The 19,901-nt window shown below is 39.9% G+C and overlaps 1 long non-coding RNA gene and 1 other non-coding gene across 2 annotated transcripts in view; both read right to left on the bottom strand.

Annotated features, from left to right (window-relative positions):
* The window catches only part of A230057D06Rik (RIKEN cDNA A230057D06 gene), a 221,725-nt gene that overhangs the window by 122,951 nt on the left and 78,873 nt on the right, over window positions 1-19,901 (bottom strand). The window lies entirely within an intron of this gene.
* On the bottom strand, window positions 8,511-8,602 carry Mir344c (microRNA 344c). The gene has a single exon (NR_037286.1). It is a non-coding gene; the product is annotated as a microRNA 344c (primary transcript).

The raw sequence follows: 19,901 nt of genomic DNA on the forward strand, positions 1-19,901 counted from the left end.
CAGTCTCCGTTGTCAATTTGGTAAGGGTCTCTTAATGGTTCTATTCATCCTCTCTTCATGTCCTGAATTTGGGGGCCTGTATGCACAATGTAACTTCTAACCAATCCCCAATATCTTGGCCAGTCCCTGACTTACCTGGGCAACAAAGGCAGGCCCATTATCAGACCTGATTACTTTTGGTATTCCAAACCGCGGGAAGATTTCTTCTAGAATCTTCTTGGCTACTACAGTGGCCATCTCAGTCCTGGTAGGAAAAGCTTCTACACAGCCTGAAAAGGTGTCTATAAACACTAATAAGTACTTGTTGCCATATCTACCTGGCTTAATTTCTGTAAAATCTACCTCTCAGTAGGCCCCAGGCCGGTTGCCCCTGAGCCTCTACCCATGAGTATACATAGCACAGGCATTGCAGCTTTTGATTATTTCTTCTGCCAAGTCTGAGAGTCCTATAACATAGTAGTTGGAGGACCTAACCACACCTTTTAATTTCTTGGCCCCCAAGTGGGTCAAGTAATGTAAGTTGGTAACATACTTGTGTCCTTCTTTCTGTGGGAGGACAAGTTTTCCTTTTTCTGTTTCTACTAAACCATACAGGGTTTCCTTTAGCAGTCCTAATTTGTCCATAACTTGATAGTCCTCAGGGGTGTATCTAAAGCTGGTCTCTGTGACATCATAATTATCTTTAGGCTCCTTGACTGCCAGAATCATTGCTCCTTGGGCCGCCTGTTTGGTGGTTAGATCTGCCATCTGATTCCCTTTAGTCACAGCATCTTAGGTCCTTCTCTGCAGATGTCAACAGCCTTCTTTTGTCTCTATATTGCTCTGTGCAGTGGCAAAAGCATATCTTCTGTCAGTGTAAATGTTGATAGACTTCCTCTTTGCCATTCGTAGAGCTTGTATCAAAGCCACAAATTCAGCTTTCTGGGCTGACGTCCCTTCAGGAAGGCTGCTGGCCCAGATCACTTGCTTCCTGTCCACCACTGCTGCCCCCTCCTTTTGCTTACCTTCAACCAAGAAGTTACTGCCATCTATGTACCAGCTCGGACTCCCAGGCCAAGGCTGATCCTTCAGATCATTTCGAGTACCAGCTTCTTCTGCCAGAATGTCAGCATAGTGATGAGTAGGTGAAGAGTCATCAGTGTGAGGCAGTAGGGTAGCAGAATTGAGGACATCAGGGGTAGCAAAGGTCACTCATTCAGTCAACAAAAGGCTCTGATAATGTGTCATAAGAGTGTTGGTCATCTATTGGTCAGGGGGCTTTTGGATAATGCTTTCAAGAGCGTGGGTGCCACTACAGTTATTTGCTGTTCCAGAGTGAGTTTATCAGCATCCTTGACAAGCAGAGTTATAGCAGCAGTAGCTTTCAGGCAAGAAAACCACCCGCTGGCAACAGGGTCTAACTTCTTGGATAGGTAAGCCTCTGGCCTTTTTCAAGGTCCCACAGTCTGAGTAAGGACTCCTCTTACAACCCCTGCAATCTCTTCCACATAAAGAGTGAAAGGCTGGGTTAGGTTAGGCAAGCCAAAGCTGGCCGTAGGGCCTTTTTAATTTCTTTAAAGGCTTTCTGGTGATCTGGGGTTCACACAAACACCTCCCCTTCCTTGGTTAGAGGGTACAACGGGACAGCTAAGGTCGCCAACCCAGGTATCCAGAGTCTGCAGAAGCCAGCGGTACCCAAGAATTCTCTTACTTGCCTTGGTGTAGTTGGGGTGGGGATCTGAGTTACAGTCTTTTTTTTTTTTTCCTGGCTTCCATTAGACACTGCTTCCCATCTCGAAGGGTATATCCCAAATAAGTAACTTCAGTCTGACAGAGCTGGGCCTTTTTAGCTGAAGCTCAGTACTCCAACTCACTTAATTCTGTTAAGCACATTTCTCTTCTTTTGCCCAGATTTCTAGGTCCAGTCTTTTTTTCTCTCTCTCCTACCACTACGGCCAGAATTCTAGTCAAATTTCTTTCTTGTCTATGATCCCTCCTGTCTTCTCTTTCTTCTGCCTCCCGCCTCTCTCTTTCTCTTTTAATATGCCTTCTCTGCCTCTTTCACAAGATCATGTAATTGTCTCCCTCCTGCAATACACTTTCTCTTACCTTAGCCAAATTAGTGGGCCATTTTGAGGCGTCTCAAAGACCAGAGTCAGGCAATGGGATTTCAAGCTCTCCCTACCTTTAGCCACACTGTAGCCCCAACAGGGGATCCAAAGGGAATCTCATGTCTATCTCATTTTGTAGTTGTGTAGGTCATCTGTCGGCTCCCGGGATATTTTTTCTAGCCTCTAACAGAATTCTCTCTTGCTCTTCGTTTGTAAAGAGCATCTTCTGACAATCATCCCAAGTAGGCTGATGAGAGAACATAAGGGACTCCACCAACTCTGTGAGGCTTTGGGGATCCTCTGAAAAAAGGGGGTGGTTAATTTTCCAGTTATAAAAATCAGCAGAGGAAAATGGCCAGTACTGAAGTGGTTGAAGGTTAGGCGGGTCCACCGGAGTCAGTCCAGACTCTGTGCTCTACGGCTCCATGTACCCACAGTGGTCTGCCTCCCACCTCCCACCGCCCTGAGGGGTTCAGGGTTTCCCTGTCAGTTGGGGTTGAGGCTGTGGATAACAGGGGAGGTAGTGGACTAGGCCACTCAGGAGGCTTCAATTTTGGCTGAGCCTGTGGATTTAGCTGGTGGCTCCGATTTGGGAGAAGCCTTCAATTTCTCTTGTAACACGAGAGTACAACCACAATTTTGGGAAGCAAAACCCAAATTTAATGGTGTAAACAATCCATTCTCTTTAAAAAGTCACACCAGAAACATTACTTGCTAGAAAGTTTGGCTGCCCGTTCCTGCACACAAACGCAAGAAGGTGCAGCCGCCAATACCTCAGAAAGACACTGCCCTAAATACTATCTTTTATAAGTCTGGTTTCTAGGAAAAGAATTATATAGAATATTACCCAATTCAAACGCAATTCAGACGTAGCTTTAAAGACCCTTTTCCATGGGTTGGCTCATGCCACATGTTCTGAATTACTCCAACCCAGAGTTACCAGTTTTTGTTTTTGTTTTGTTGTTGTTGTTGTTGTCATTGTTGTTTGTTTTTTGAGACAGGGTTTGTCTGTTTAGCCCTGGCTGTCCTGGAACTCACTTTGTAGACCAGGCTTGCCTCGAACTCAGAAATCTGCCTGCCTCTGCCTCCCAAGTGCTGGGATTAAAGGCGTGTGCCACCGAGCCTTGTTATCAGATTTACCAGTTTTAAGCCAATTTTCTGTTACCAATGTTACAAATTTCTAATCATAACCAATAACTTATAAGCCAATAATCTATAATCAAGACATATAAAACATATTTATACCTTTAAAACTATTCAGCAACAAAAATGGAATGGCTGAATACATTTGCTTATTTAAACCAAACAGAATTCTTAATTTTTCTAGATGTAATTTCAAGAGAAAAGCACCTTGTCACCTGATGAATTCAATAATCACATGCACAGAGATTTTTGTAGGAAAAACAGCCATCAGTTTCCTTACCATAGAACTTGAGAAGCTGCTGGTCCCTTTAAGAGCAGCATTTACAATCATCTCCTAGCATGGCTTCTCAAGCCACATTAGACTTCTAACTAAAGGTGCAGGGCTCCAAAGTCCAATTGATACTGTTTATTTTTTTTTCTTTTTTTCTTTCACCACATTTTACCCAGATAGTCAGAGAGTACTGCTTTTCTCAAACCTGGTCTCTCATGTGTAAACTATCTCTAGTCAGGTTATAAAACACCTATGAGAATTACCTTCACTTCTCTAGATTTTCACATAGCTCTAAACACATACACAAAAACACACAAATCAGAAACAAACAGATCCAGTCACACACAATCATTTCTAGTCCTCCACAAGCAGGCAAAAGAACTACACAATTTCGGAGGGGGAACCTTCTGCTTCATCACCAAAACTTGTTCCCTCTGACTGATCTCCAGAGACTACCAGGCATCCCTGGCTCTCCCCACTTCTCAGGGTGTGCCCCCGGGCAGCAGCCTGTGGTGCTCCTAGCTGCAAATACCAAACATGTGTGTTTAAGAAAACCCCATCATCTACAAACACCATCACCCGCTTCCACCAGAAGGACCAAAACCAGAGAAACCAAACTCAGGCAGATCCAAACTTAGGCTGATGAGAATAAACTCAGGCTGATCAGTATCTAAACTCAGGCAGATCCAAACTCAGACTGTGCTGTGCTTCAGAAACAAAGGACAAGACACAGACAGACAAACCAACACAACAAGCTCACATTCGCTTCAGAAAACTGAAAAAAAAAAAAAAAACAAAAAAAAAACAAACAAAAAAAAAAACCAGACACTCAGAACAGACACACTGACCGGCATGCACATTCCAGAGGGGATCCTGATACCTCCAAGTCAGGTCTTGTGTGTGAGGGGTGGTCTCATTTCCCGGGCCAATACACCAAATGAAAGACCCACAATGTGAGGTCAACAGAACTCCCCGACGTTCTGACTCAGGAGATGCGACACCCCAAGTCACTCACGAGAAACAGTCTTGCTGAAAACTGCCACAGGATTTTTATTTCAAGATTGCTCTCGGGCCCACAGTCAAATACCAAGAGGTAGAGGACCGTGGTGCCAAGATGAACTTTCAAAGACACAGACAGTTCCCTCCAGAGTTTATGCTGTTGTTCTGACTAGATAGTTTTTGCTACCTAACTGAAATAGAGATCTAGCTTTGCTGGACTCTTGTGCCTGCTTGCATTTTTTTGATATTTTTGATGGCAACATCAAGCAGTTGGTGGTGTAATATAGAAAAAGTTACTATTGAGATTCCATGAAGCCCTAACTTTTCCAATGTCTCACTCAGACAATCAGATCCTCTTTATTTTTGTTCATTATTGGCAGCAGTTATCTACCACTTGGATCTGAAATGCTGGAAATTAACACAGGCTTCTAAATTTTAGTCACATAAATATTAGAGTCACAAGACTGGGAAAACTGTTAAGTCTCCTTTAGACAAAATTATGCTCCAGCTATACTGACAGAGTACTACAGAGAAAACCCAGGGTTTCATGTATCCAATCAAGCATTCTGCCACTAAACCATCTTAAGTCACTACAATCATTTTTTTTCTGCCACAAGAACATGTGAGCCTATCAACATTGTCAAGTCCAGGATAATTATTTGCCCTTACAATGGGACCTAGCCTGCAGCAAAGAAGAGTCACATGTATAGAGATCATCTATGAAACATGGCTATTATCTGCCCAAAAGGCAAGTTTATCAAGCCCTGCTTTTAACTCCTGCTCCCTCATATCATACATCACAATTTAGAAGGTGTTCATAGGATACCAAGTCACAGGTAACCATCTAAAATACAGAATACACCTACTCTCATAACTTTTATGGAGGTGGAAACTGACAAAAGATTTCACTGTATTAGCCATGGTGATATTTCTCTGCTCACTCAGAATAAGCCCTTATGACTGCTTGACAGTCTTAAGTACACAAAAGTCTTTCTACATAATTGTCACTAAGGAGTGTTAACATGAATAGAAATTATCTATAATCATGGATATGAGTCCCTAAAGAAGGTAACTCATAGGATGTAGGTCAATTAGATATTTAATGAGGTAATTTCCTAGGAAGTCCAGATTATTAAGTCTTAGAAAAAGTAAAACTAACAACGTCTTGGAAAGTTAGTAAGTGATAGAATCTCTCCAAATTCTGAATTCTTCCAAGTGAACATTGGTGAGATATTTCAAATCTTCAATTGGCCCCTCTCAGATTCACCAGCCTTCCTGTTCAGAAATTTCCTGCTAGATCTCTTAATTTCTCCTAGAAATATTTTCCAGGGGAAGCAACACACAATGTCAGGATATTAAGATCTGAACCTTTGACAGTTTCAAGTTCTCTTTCTAGCCCTCATTCATCAAAATTATCCATGTACTAAAAGACTGGGCTTTTAACACAGTGTTCAGCTCACAGCTGAAATCAGATTCAACCTTTGAGTTGTTCCAGTTAGTCTACTCCCTCATATATATTAAAAAGGGCATAACGATTTCTTTGTTGAAAGTGATTATATAACAAATGTCTTTAAGAAAGGTTGTACTGAATAATAAAGATCTTGTTCTCTCCCTAATTCCTTCTAATTTATTTCTATTTCTCTTATACCCATCTCTCTATTTACCTCTATAGCAACATAAAATAAACTTTCCCAAGACTTACTATCAGTGTTTCAGTTTGTGAGTCAAATAAATATCTTACTGTGGTATTTCTAAGTATACAATACTTGCATTTGTTTCTCAATTATATCTCAGTTAACTATCAGGTAAAATCCTAAATTCTTTCCCTCTAAAATGGTCAATGAAAAGGGTAATATGAACAGGATAAAATTACATGGGACATACAAATATCCAGATAATGTATATGACATTGAAAATTAAAAATAGGTTTGTGATTGCAAGGAACTATATAAACAGGCAATATAACTGCAGAAACACACCAGAAGTATCATAGAGACATGACTGATGAGAAGAGAATGGTAATGAGGAGATACAGGTCAGACAGTGGAGATTCACTGCCAAAGATTGACAAGAAAATCTGGTAGATAAATTTCTTTTCAGGGAAATACAGGATAATAGTTTGACAGCACAGCACAGACAGATGATTTTATAATACTTTGCCTGACATCCTAGAAAGGAATGGGCAGCTGTAAAAGTGAGAACAAACATGGGGTGGTGAGCTGTGCACAAAATGCCTGGTCCCCAGTTGAACAAAGCTCTGGAACCCCAGTGACCCGATTGGTGGTGACTTCCACCTGCATGGGATGGCAGGTGTTTGGCCATGCCTCCTGGGTCACTGGCTCCTGTCATATAGCTTGAGCCTTCCACAGCCCCCTACCCCCACAGAGAAGTATCCCCCTACCCCCGCAGAGAAGTATGTGACCATCAGTCCAATGTAGCAGCACCAACCCTCCCACATACAAATAAGGTTTCCCAAAAGCCCTCAGACAAAACCAATGAAAAGTACCTGTTGTCACACCATACATCCAAAAACTATATATAAGAATCCTATCTGGAAGGATTAGGGGTGGGAGAACTCCACTGTCATCCAAGCCATTTGTCCTAAGAGCTGTGACATTTGGGAAGAAATCTGTTCTCCCAAAATTCTGCCTGAGGCTCCACCACAATCCTCACTGGCTAGTTGGCCTCTAATCTGCTCAGCCTGACCCAACTCAGTGAAGGGCAGCACAGAGTTACTGATTAAGCTGGAAGGCAGGGCAGAGATGGAGATGGAACCAATCGCTAGAGAAGCAATGTCCCCTCCCTGTCTGCACTGGCTTCCCTTTGCCAGAACCCTCGCACCAGGCTGGGCCAGAGATCTCCATGGAAAGCCTCTGGTACTCAAGCCCACAAACAAACTATTGTGCTATTATTTGTCAAGCCATAATGACAATACAATCCTTACTGTAAGAAACCAATTGGAATTTTGAACTTCTGATACTCTTTTTCTTTTCTTTTTTTCTTTTTTTATTAGGTATTTTCTTCATTTATATTTCCAATGCTATCCCAAAAGTCCCCGATACCCTCCCCCCACCACTCCCCTGCCGGCCCACTCCCACTTCTTGGCCTTGGCGTTCCCCTGTACTGAGGCATATAAAGTTTGCAAGACCAATGGGCCTCTCTTTCCAATGATGGCCAAGTAGGCCATCTTCTGTTACATATGTAGATAGAGACACGAGCTCTTGGGGGAGGGGGGTACTGGTTAGTTCATATTGTTGTTCCACCTATAGGATTGCAGACCCCTTTAGCTCCTTGGGTACTTTATCTAGCTCCTCCATTGGGGGCACTGTGATCCATCCAATAGCTGAGCATTCACTTCTGTTTGCTAGTCCCCAGCATAGTCTCACAAGAGACAGCTACATCTGGGTCCTTTCAGCAAAATCTTGCTAGTGTATGCAATGGTGTCAGCGTTTGGAGGCTGATTATGGGATGGATCCCAGGGTATGGCAGTCTCTAGATGGTCCATTCTTTCATCTCAGCTCCAAAGTTTGTCTCTGTAACTAATTCCATGGGTGTTTTGTTCCCAATTCTATTAAAGGCAACAAAATGATAGTAGGTAATATATCTAATGCTATATTTCTTTGTCTAAGAAGGCCTTGGAAGACAGGTAAGATAGTGGTCTGGAAATGTTAAAGGTTGGCCTCTCAGGGTATATCAGTGGGTCATGTGAGAACTATCCCTACCAGAGCAGTTCTTCATAGTGGGTCTTACCCTGGACTGTAGGAATAGAATATACCTGGTATCTGTCAGAAACTGACTGGCAAATTTTATAATCATTTTTGAAGTTGATGAAGGATCCCAAGCCTGGAAAAATGGTGAAAATTTTAAAGGAGAAACTGGCTTCACTGCGAGAAATATATTTCCTGTATAATAAACAGGAGCCATGGACTCAGAGCAGGAAAGGAAGTCCCTGCCTATGATATATCTCCACTGGCTCAGTCTCCTGCAAGAGCAGTCAGTCTTCCTCTCTGGAGCAGTTTACTGTCAGGCTTTGACTAGATCAGGTACCAGCTGATAGCTGTACTCTAGCCAGCAGCCTGACTGAAAAAAACCCTTGCAGAAGAAATTTTTATTTGCTCCCTTTGCTTCTGATTGGAGGAATGTGTACATGCAAATACAGAATGGATTAAGAGCCAATCAGGAGAGAGATCTCAAACATAAGAATGCAAAGCACAGCCTGGTAACCTTGGAGATTTCCATTAGAGCTGCTGATTCATTTATCTCTCCCTCCTCCCTGTGTGTTGCCACAGAAACAAGGAAAGTGAAAAGGGAAGCCAGGAAAAAAAAAAAAAACACAATTTAGCCAAAGCTCTTCCTCCAATTAACAATGCACAGTACCAGTATGTGATGATGGAGGCTTATAATGTCAGGGGCTGCTTGGAAATATATTGTGTATATATAGAAGAAAGCCTCAGTTTCTGCTTCAATTTTTCTGATTGTGACTCTGGGATATGAAGTGCAGCTTGCTACTGACTTTTTGGTCTCTTCCTGTGTCTGCTTCCCCCACTGGTATGAATATATTCTTGAATTATACTACATAATATATTCATAGCTATTGAATTGTCTTATTAAAATCTGCTAGGACTGAAAGACAGAAATGCTACTTTAAAACACTGCTCCAAAATAGTTACCATAATGATTGTCATAATGACAAAAAATAATTTTAGAAATTGTTACCTCAGAAATGCTTAAAATATACATATATTTTCAAAATTTCTCTGTGAATATATGTAAGATATTTGTGTTATTGTGATTATACATTAGGTTTGAATGCAGGTAGGGCTTTCTTTTATTTATTTTTTTCTTTCTTAGGTGCAGTTGATAGTCATAATTTATGAAATCCATTCCATTTTGCTACACTGTATTTTACTTACAATCACCGCTATTCCTATTCCACCAGAAGGTAATATATGTTCTGTCTCTTTAATAAATCTGAGTTCATTTAAGGCATTTGTCTGTACATGGATATGGCACCATCTACTGAAAAATTGTAGTCTCTCAGGTAAGGATACCTGAGAAAAATCTGACTATTCCACCAACTTATTAAATACCAAAAGCCAGCCTAATACAAGTGGGAATTCATGAGTCCTGCTTCTAGTCATCCTGGGATTTTGGCTGGATGTACATAATATAAGAATTGTGCATACAGTGCAGTTGATAGTCATAAAATGTTTTATTCAGGAAATGATTTATGAAATCCACTCCATTTTGGTACACTGTATTTTACTTCCAATCACTGCTATTCCTATTCCATCAGAAGGTAATATATGTTCTGTCTCTTTAATAAATCTGAGTTCATTTAAGGCATTTGTCTGTACATGGATATGGCACCATCTACTGAAAAATTGTAGTCTCTCAGGTAAGGATCCCTGAGAAAAATCTGACTATTCCACCAACTTATTAAATACCAAAAGTCAGTCTAATACAAGTGGGATTTCATGAGTCCTGCTTCTAGTCATCCTGGGATTTTGGCTGGATGTACATAATATAAGAATTTTGCATACAATCTCTAATGATAGAAATACATGGTTGCTATTGAGTATACATATCTATTATATAGAGATTCAATGTAGGTGTGCATTATTTAAGATAATATTTAACTCCAATGACTGGATTTTGCTAAACATTCTAGCCTAGCTGGCCCTCAAAACCCAGTGATTTTTGAGTCCCTAGCTCATGGTATGAGACTGCATGATACATGTATGTATCACTGCTAATACATGTATGCCTGTTGTTTTTTAATTTAATATGAGTATTCTGGAAATAAACCCCAGATACGCATATTCCCATGATATCTGAACCATCTATCTGGATCTGCATATTATAATCTTAAAGGCAAAAAAATAGCATTATAAACATAACTTGAGGACCACACTGTTGTCCATGCAATATTTTTTCTTTCCTCGTTCTGATTCTGTCATTTGGACTCCACCAGTTTCAAATATATTATTTCTGAAAACTGAATGAAGTTTGAGGTAACAGGCAGGTGACTGTGCCTCACTTATGACCCCCACACATATAATGGTACAAGAGAAGCACAGTGTATTCTCCTGTATAGTCCATCTCAGACTTATTCAAAATCTTCATATATTTAAATGGTATTTTCCTATAGGTTCTATTTAAGTATGTCTTAGAATTTTATACTCTTAGAGACTGTTTGTTATGTTAGACAGACAGTGATTTTTCTACTCCTTACCACCATGGCATATTAAACACTACAAAAATAAGTATTTCAAAATTTCAATGTAAATTTCATAATTTTACTTATTTTACATGTTGCCAAATCTCAATCCTTGAAAGGACATTAGTGGCTTGTTGCTCAAAGAAAATATCAATTTTTTCATTGTATCTTTGGTGAATAAATATTATGGTCAGAGAGAAAATTGGTTCATTCCCAATACCGAAAAACATAGCTTACTACACATGGTTTTGAAATCAGGAATCCTTAAAGAAATTGTCTGCTGCTAATTTTCCTGATACAGTATAATTTTAAATGTATTTTAAATATTTAGGCTTATACTCACAGACAAGCTTCATTATCACCCTTAGCAAAATCTTCATTTTGAAGCACACAAAAACCATTACAGTGTTCCATAACTTCTAGAGCTTTAAGGAACAACTGAAAGTGTTGCTTCTAACCCAATTGATGATTTCAAAAAACTCAAAATAATTTCAAGAATGTGACAGCATTTCAGGAAGTGCATACATAAGATCAAGAGACTAAAGATGTCTGCTGTGAAAAAGGATTTCCATATAGTATAAAAAAACTACAAATACATTCAAAAACATAAATACCTAAAATGATTAGTACAATAACACCATAAATCATTTTTCCAACACTGATGGGAAAATTTCTCAAGATCTCACACTTAGTTGAAAATCTAATGGCACATGATATATGCTAAAAGATATTGAATCGTTCTTTCCCGAGAACACAACAACTGATAGGCTATTCATTGCCAATCAATCAGCCCTAAACACATATAAATACATATGATTACCACATAATTTACACAGCAAGAAGTTGTTGTGTGTACATTTATATCTGTAAGACACAATAATAGTTAATAAGAAGTGGAAATATTTATGGTCCTGCATGGAGAAGATATATAATGGGAAAAGGTTAGGAGAAGGAAGGTTGGAAATAAGGTATATACAGTACTCTAGAATAACACTCAAAAATGTGTGTGTGTGTGTGTGTGTGTTTGAATGGAAACACCCTATACTTGGAGATATATTTACACAAATATTATTGTATAGCATGAGGTGAAATCTCCAGTGAAACCAATTAATCATTCGGTGAGTTGTTGGCCAAATGGGTTTGATAGTATTCCAATTAAGCATCACCCAGCATTTCCAAACCTATGGTTAAATCTCCACATTGTATAGCTCTGTTGCATACGTTACTACTTATTTTATCATCAGAAAGAAGAAATATATCTGCTACCTTCACTGCTACTAACTACATTTAATATGGATGAAAGATAAGCTGCATGTTACTAGAGGAGGAAACAAATCACCAGTATCACCTTCAAAGCCAGCAATCTGCCGTAATTTAATAATAATTATCTGAGAAATCTGTTGGCCAAGTGGACCCTAACAATAGATGGAAGAACTGTTCAGTGCAGAAAAAACCAGGGAATCTCATAATTGAGAATGGCAGGTGTTGGCACCAGCTCCTAGTTAAATTCTACCTGTCCTGGAACACATAACCATGTCACACCAATGAGAAGACCATGACATTCAATCATGTAGCATCAAAACCTAGAGTTCTCCATGCTACTTGGGAATATAGATAGGCTCCAAATGTTTAGCCAATGAGCTTCCCATCCTGGTCATCCATTCCTTAAAAGGGTATATAATCTCTGGTTCACCCTGAGTAAGACATATGCCTTCACACCTGCCATAAATAAAGCAGTTTGGATAAGCAAGACAATCTGCTTCATCAAGGATTACTGAGGGGGGAGTAGAGTGGGGTGGAGGCCTACCTCATAAACAGCCAGACCTAAATCTCCCAGAAAAGGCCTTCTCTCTTCTAGCCCCTCTTTATTCACTCATTGGGGATCAGACCTGATTCTTTTCCATCCTAGGTCAACGATACCCTTACTGCCTTGCTACAAGAAGGAGAAATTCATGGACCATTGTTATTAATTCCTTGTGGACCCCAGAAACATGTGGGTACACAGGAGCTTGAGAACCACAGCATTAGTCCCTCTGTTTCTCGCCAAGAAAAACACAGGCTGGGACCCCCAATCCTGGACTGTGTTCTACCTTCTCTGATTTGCATGGCAGTACTCTGACATCCCAGCTGGGAGACAGACATGCAGTCTGACTGTAATCAACTACTTTTGATTCTTCTAGAATACAATACATCCAGCCATTTTCCCATCCTTCCACCCCTGTTAGGTATAGTTCCTCCATTTCCTTTTCAGAAAGCAGCACGTTTCCAATTCCATGAGACAGAAGCCATACCTCACAGTGCCAAACAGGGACAAGAACCTGAGCCTAATAGGTAAAATAACTAGGCAGAAAACATATAAACAAACAAACAAACAAACAAATAAATAAAGAAGTAAAGAAAGAAAGAAATAAATACAAAAACAAAATCTAAAACAACTATTGATCTTATTATGCTAAAAAATATAAAAATAAAAGAAAATGTCCTAATTACATATCATTTAATCCATAAATCTGTGCATCACTTGAGACTCATCAGAGGGGCTTCTGCTTGCACTACATAAGAAGTAGGAAAGAGATGTTCAGGTGGATTATGGGTCAAAAATGAGAGACTGTAAAATACTAGGTCTTAAGAGTAATGTCTTCATCAAGCCTTTCCACTTAATCCTCAGACATCTATGTTGCAAAAAAGACAGAAAGACTGTAAAAGGGCCTAAAGTGATGGGTGACTCCAATAAAAAAATCAAATATAACTTTCCTGATGAGCATAGTTACTCATGGAGACTGTGGCAGCAAACACAGGATCTAAGCTGTTTCAAAATACACAGAAATACCAGCACTGAGGAGGAAAAGTAGACACTGCTAAGCAAGAAGGTGTGTGCAGTTCATATCTATTGGCAATGAAGCTAAAAATTAAGGGTTTATTTTCTAATTGAGTGTGACTGGTTATAACAACCACACTACAGAGCAGTACATATTTGCAGAGACAAAAAAAAAAAAAAAAAAAAAAAAACTTGCATTTTCTTTCATGTTTTGTGTGTATGTGTGCATGTGGTTAGAATTTTACTTTATTTTGGAGTTCTTGCATAATTGTTTTTTGCTAAATAGAGTAGTTGCTGTTATGGTGGTGGTAGTGGTGGTGGAGGTGGAGGTGGTGGTTTCTATCTTTCTTTCTTCTGTCTGTCTTTCTATTTTATTCTTTGTTTTTTGTTGTTTATTTTGTTTTTTTTTCTATTGTTCTGGGAAGGCCTACTGACAGATAGTGGGAGAAAGGGACTTTACATAAAAGCAGAAGTGTTGGCAGGGAGTTAGTGATGTTGGAAAAGAGAAAATATCTAATGAAAATATTTGTTTTAAAATGGTGTATATGTGTTTGAAGGAATATATATATATATATATATATATATATATATATATATATATATATGCATACACACAAATATATATGAAACCAATACACTAATTACATAGAGTGCCTTTATATTATGATAAAGCAAATAAGACATGTATATATAGGATTAGTTTAAGTTTATCATACATAATGAGTCCATGTAATATGTCCATATGAATACAAGGAATGATAAACCTACAAGATCATCTCCTTTTTTTAGTGAAAATAGTTTCTTCTATTATATAGTTCATCAAAACCATGGTCCCCTTACTCCACTCCTGCTAACTCCAGTCTCTACTTCTCTTCTCCAACAGTTCCACTACCCTACCCTTTCCTTTTCAGAAAGGAACAGGTCTTCAAAAGACAAAGGAGAAAAAGGATGCATAATCATCTCAAAGTACAAAGGAAATAATCTTTGAGACTCTTTAACCAATTTCATGGTTTGAGCAAAAAAATTTAAATATTTCTCACAAAAATAAAATCCCATAACATTAAGTGGAAATTCCACATGTATAGATTTGAAATGATTCACTATATCTGTTATATATATATATATATATATATATATATATATATATATATATATATATATATATATACAGACACATATATATGTATATATAGCGGTAAATACACACACACATATACACATATACATATATACATATATATGTACATATATGAATCCACATATGATATCAATTGCATTCTTTCTTTGTACATTGTCCTCAAAGGCATGCCCGGAACACGCATTAAAGAAAATAAGTGAGTGGAATTTTTATTTCTTTGTGTTACACAGAGTGGCAATTTATTTTCCAATTAAGTATATGTATGTATATATTTATATATATGTATATTGAAAAAACTACAATCCTGAAATGGAGGGGATACCTGTGAGAAATTTTCTGCTTAGTCTGAAATATGTGAATCCACTTCTATTCTAAACCACTGATGTAGGAAGACACACATTTGATCTGGATCTTGAGGAAGGAAATGTTATGCCTAAACTCCAGATTGGGAGATGGGAAGTCACAAACCCTTATTCTGAATCTAGAGTTGAGAAGACACAACCTGAATGTTGATCATAATTCTTCTGGTAGCTTCTATGTTAACATAGAAGGAAGCTCTTTGCCTTCTTGCCATCACATTTCTAGCACTGGCATTATTGGCTACTCCCTTGGGAATACAGCATATTCAGAAAGCCAGCTGAGACACATAGCCTTATGGGACTGAGCAACTACTGGATAACTGAACTTTCCATTTACAGCCAGCCTTTGTTGGATTAGTAGGAATTAGTAGCAGTTTATAAGTCATTCTAAAAAAAAAATCATTTATATACACACACCTAAACACAGACATATATTCATATACATATACTCATACATCATATGAATATATACATGCACATAGACAAACAGAAACACACACCTATATAATATACATTTTAATATGTAAATTCTGGAAATGTACTGGAAAGGATAATATCTGCAAGGCGAACATTTTTTTACCATTTTTATTAGGTATTTAGCTCATTTACATTTCCAATGCTATACCAAAAGTCCTCCATACCTACCCCCCCACTCCCCTACCCACCCACTCCCCCTTTTTGGCCCTGGCGTTTCCCTGTACTGGGGCATGTTGGGAGCCGACCTCACATTTGCCATTATAAGATGGCGCTGACAGCTGTGTTCTAAGTGGTAAACATAATCTGCACACGTGCAGGGGCAGTTTTCCCGCCATGTGTTCTGCCTTTCTTGTGATGACAACTGAGCTGATGGGCTGCAGCCAATCAGGGAGTAATACGTCCTAGGCGGAGGATAATTCTCCTTAAAAGGGACGGGGTTTTGCCATTCTTTTTCTCTCTCTTGCTTTCTTGTTCTTTCTCTTGCTTTCTTGTTCTTGTTCTTTTTCTTGCTCTCTTGCTCTCTTGCGCTCTTGCTCTCTGGCTCCTGAAGATGTAAGCAATAAAGCTTTTGACGCAGAAGATTCCGGTTTGTTGTGTTCTTCCTGGCCGGTCGCGCGAACACGGGTAAGAGTTGGTGCTGAAACCCGAGACGAGAAAACCCGAGACGAGAAAACCCGGGACGAGAAATCCTGGGACGAGAAAACCCAGGACGGTTACCATCACCGGCGCAAGGAAGATCCCTCATTCCGGAACCAGAACTGCGGGTCATGGTAATGAAGTGTTCCCGTAAAACAGACTGTTGAGAAGGATTCAACTGCATGGATTCAGAACTCTTCAGCTGGGGAATGGTGGTAATGAAGTGTTCCCACAACACAGACTGTTAAGAAGGATTCAACTGCGTGAATTCAGAACTCTTCAGCTGGGGAACAGGGTACCCGTAAGTATAGCTTTACAAGGTACGTCTGGTCTTGAACTTTCTAACAAAATTCAAGACAGTCTATCAGAAGTAAAGTGGGAAATAGCTTTACAAGGTAAGTCTGGCCTTGAACTTTCTAACGAAATTCAAGACAGTCTATCAGAAGTAAAGTGGGAAATAGCTTTACAAGGTATGTTTGGCCTTGAACTTTCTCTAGTGTTAGGAGCCTTTTTGTTCCTTTTCACATGTTATCAAGTGGTTAAGGCGGGGCTGAAAATTCTGGATGAAATTCAGGGCAATCTATCAGAAGTAAAGCGGGGAGAGAGAGTAGGAGCAAAGAGGAAATATGGTACACAAAATAAGTATACAGGCCTTTCCACGGGTCTTGAACCCGAGGAAAAGTTTAGGTCAGGTAAGAATACCTGGGGAGAGATTGGAAGGAAGGAGAAGGAAAAAGAAAAGAAAAAAGATCAATTAGCGGAGGTCTCTAGGAGAAGGAGCCTATACTCATCACTAGATGAGCTCAAGGAGCCAGTTATTAATAGTTCTGAATCAGATGAAAAGGCTATTAGGGCCTGGAAGGCGCTCTCCCGAGCAGGTGAAGCCACTGGACAACTAACAAAGATCGTCCAGGGACCTCAGGAGTCATTCTCAGATTTTGTGGCCAGAATGACAGAGGCAGCAGAGCGTATTTTTGCAGATTCAGAGCAAGCCACACCTCTGGTAGAACAGCTCATTTATGAGCAAGCCACGCAGGAATGCAGAGCGGCCATAGCCTCAAGAAAGAACAAAGGTTTACAAGACTGGCTTAGGGTTTGTCGGGAGCTTGGGGGAACTCTCATTATGCGTTACTTCCATTCAGTATGAGAAATTTACTAGGGCAGCTAATTTGTCAAAAAGTCTTTCTCAGTATATGTTACAGAATTGGACGGCTGAATTTGAACAGACACTTCGGGAATTGAGACTTGCCATCATTCAGGTCAACTCCACGCGCTTGGACCTGTCCCTGACCAAAGGATTACCCAATTGGATCTCCTCAGCATTTTCCTTCTTTAAAGAATGGGTGGGATTGATATTATTTGGAGATACACTTTGCTGTGGATTAGTGTTGCTTCTCTGGTTGGTCTGTAAGCTTAAGGCCCAAACTAGGAGAGACAAGGTGGTTATTTCCCAGGCATTTGCAGCTCTAGAACATGGTGCTTCCCCTGATATGCTTAAGCAATAGGTCGCTGGCCATTCAGCTCTTGCACCCCATGAGGCTAGTCTCATTGCACGGGATAGAGTGAGTGTGCTTCAGCAGCCTGAGAGAGTTGCACGGCTAAGCACTGCAGTAGAAGGGCTCTGCGGCACATATGAGCCTATTCTAGGGAGACATGTCATCTTTCAAGAAGGTTGAGTGTTCAAGTGTCCTTCCCCCAGGAAAAACGACATGGGAGCAGGTCAGGGTTGCTCTGGGTAAAAGCCTGTGAGCCTAAGAGCTAATCCTGTACATGGCTCCTTTACCTGCACACTGGGGATTTGACCTCTATCTCCACTCTCATTAATATGGGTGGCCTATTGCTCTTATTAAAAGAAAAGGGGGAGATGTTGGGAGCCGCCCTCACATTTGCCATTATAAGATGGCACTGACAGCTGTGTTCTAAGTGGTAAACATAATCTGCACACGTGCAGGGGCAGTTTTCCCGCCATGTGTTCTGCCTTTCTTGTGATGACAACTGAGCTGATGGGCTGCAGCCAATCAGGGAGTAATACGTCCTAGGCGGAGGATAATTCTCCTTAAAAGGGACGGGGTTTTGCCATTCTTTTTCTCTCTCTTGCTTTCTTGTTCTTTCTCTTGCTTTCTTGTTCTTGTTCTTTTTCTTGCTCTCTTGCTCTCTTGCGCTCTTGCTCTCTGGCTCCTGAAGATGTAAGCAATAAAGCTTTTGCCGCAGAAGATTCCGGTTTGTTGCGTTCTTCCTGGCCGGTCGCGTGAACGCGTGTAAGAGGGGCATATAAAGTTTGCAAGTCCAATGGGCCTCTCTTTCAAGTGATGGCCTATTAGGCCATCTTTTGATACATATGCAGCTAGAGACAAGAGCTCCGGGGTACTGGTTAGTTCATAATGTTGTTCCACCTATAGGGTTGCAGTTCCCTTTAGTTCCTTGGGTGCTTTCTCTAGCTCCTCCATTGGGGGCCCTGTGATCCATTCAATAGCTGACTGTGAGCATCCACTTCTGTGTTTGCTAGGCCCCGGCATAGTCTCACAAGAGACAGCTATATCTGGGTCCTTTCAGCAAAATCTTGCTAGTGTATGCAATGGTGTCAGCGTTTGGAAGCTGATCATGGGATGGATCTCTGGATATGGCAATCACTAGATGGTCCATCCTTTCGTCACAAAGCAAACATTTAATGGCTAATTTACCTCATCAGTCTTTTATATATATATACTTTTTATTAGATATTTTCCTTATTTACATTTCCAATGCTATCCAAAAGTCCCCCATACCCTCCCTCCCACTCCCCTACCCACCCACTCCCTTACTGTGACCTTAAAGTTAAAATGATAGAGTTTAATATAACATGAGGATAACACTTCTACTCACTGTAGGGAATCGTCTATTATTCCTTCCTATCTCAATGCTATTCTAAGTGTTCCTCCAGTTTCCACTATTGTGTTCTCAAAACTGAAATTAAATATTAGGAAATGCACAAGTGTCTCTGGTGTTCTACCATCTGTAAACTTATACTGGGATAATACATACACAGCAGTCCCTCATAGAAGGTTGTGGACAGCTATATGTATACATCATATTTTGTAAATACTTCCACTATCACCTTCTAATTGCTTTATTAAAAATTTGATGGCCTATAGCAAATTCAGGAAGGTGTGACTTCCAGGAAGAGAGAGGAACCCTGGGAAAGAGAGGGGCATAGGAGATTAGCCACGAAGATGCAAAAGTCAGACTATGAAACTTTGGAGAGGTAACCAGCCATGTGACAGGCATAGAATAGTATAAGTGGGTTACTTGAGTTATAGGCTAGTCCAGTAAGAAACCTAGCTTAAGGCCTAGACTGTAATTTGTAAATAAATAACATGTCTTTACTCTGGAAGTGAGGTAGAAAAGAAATGTTGGTTTCATGTGACACTTTTGCTTTCTATTTTATTTTGGTATCAAATTAGCACAAGTGTTTGCCATATGTTTTCTCATAACATTGAGCATACATCACCCACTAACTCCTATTTGTCACAAACAGATTCTCATTATTTTCTGATCTACTTGTGGCTCATCTCTGACACTCTACCTAACAATACTTTAATATGAAGTATATAATATAGGAATTCATTCGAGTTGTATAGTATGGTTAGACTCATTAAAGTGAGTAAAAGCGATGAATTGAATTGTGTACTTCTTACAGAGTTTCACAAACTTGCTACAGAGTAAAATTATCTTATACCTTTATATACCTAGATCCCTCCACCTGTGTAGAAC

This window comes from Mus musculus, chromosome 7 (genome assembly GCF_000001635.26).
Source record: "Mus musculus strain C57BL/6J chromosome 7, GRCm38.p6 C57BL/6J".
NCBI classification, from domain to species: domain Eukaryota; kingdom Metazoa; phylum Chordata; class Mammalia; order Rodentia; family Muridae; genus Mus; species Mus musculus.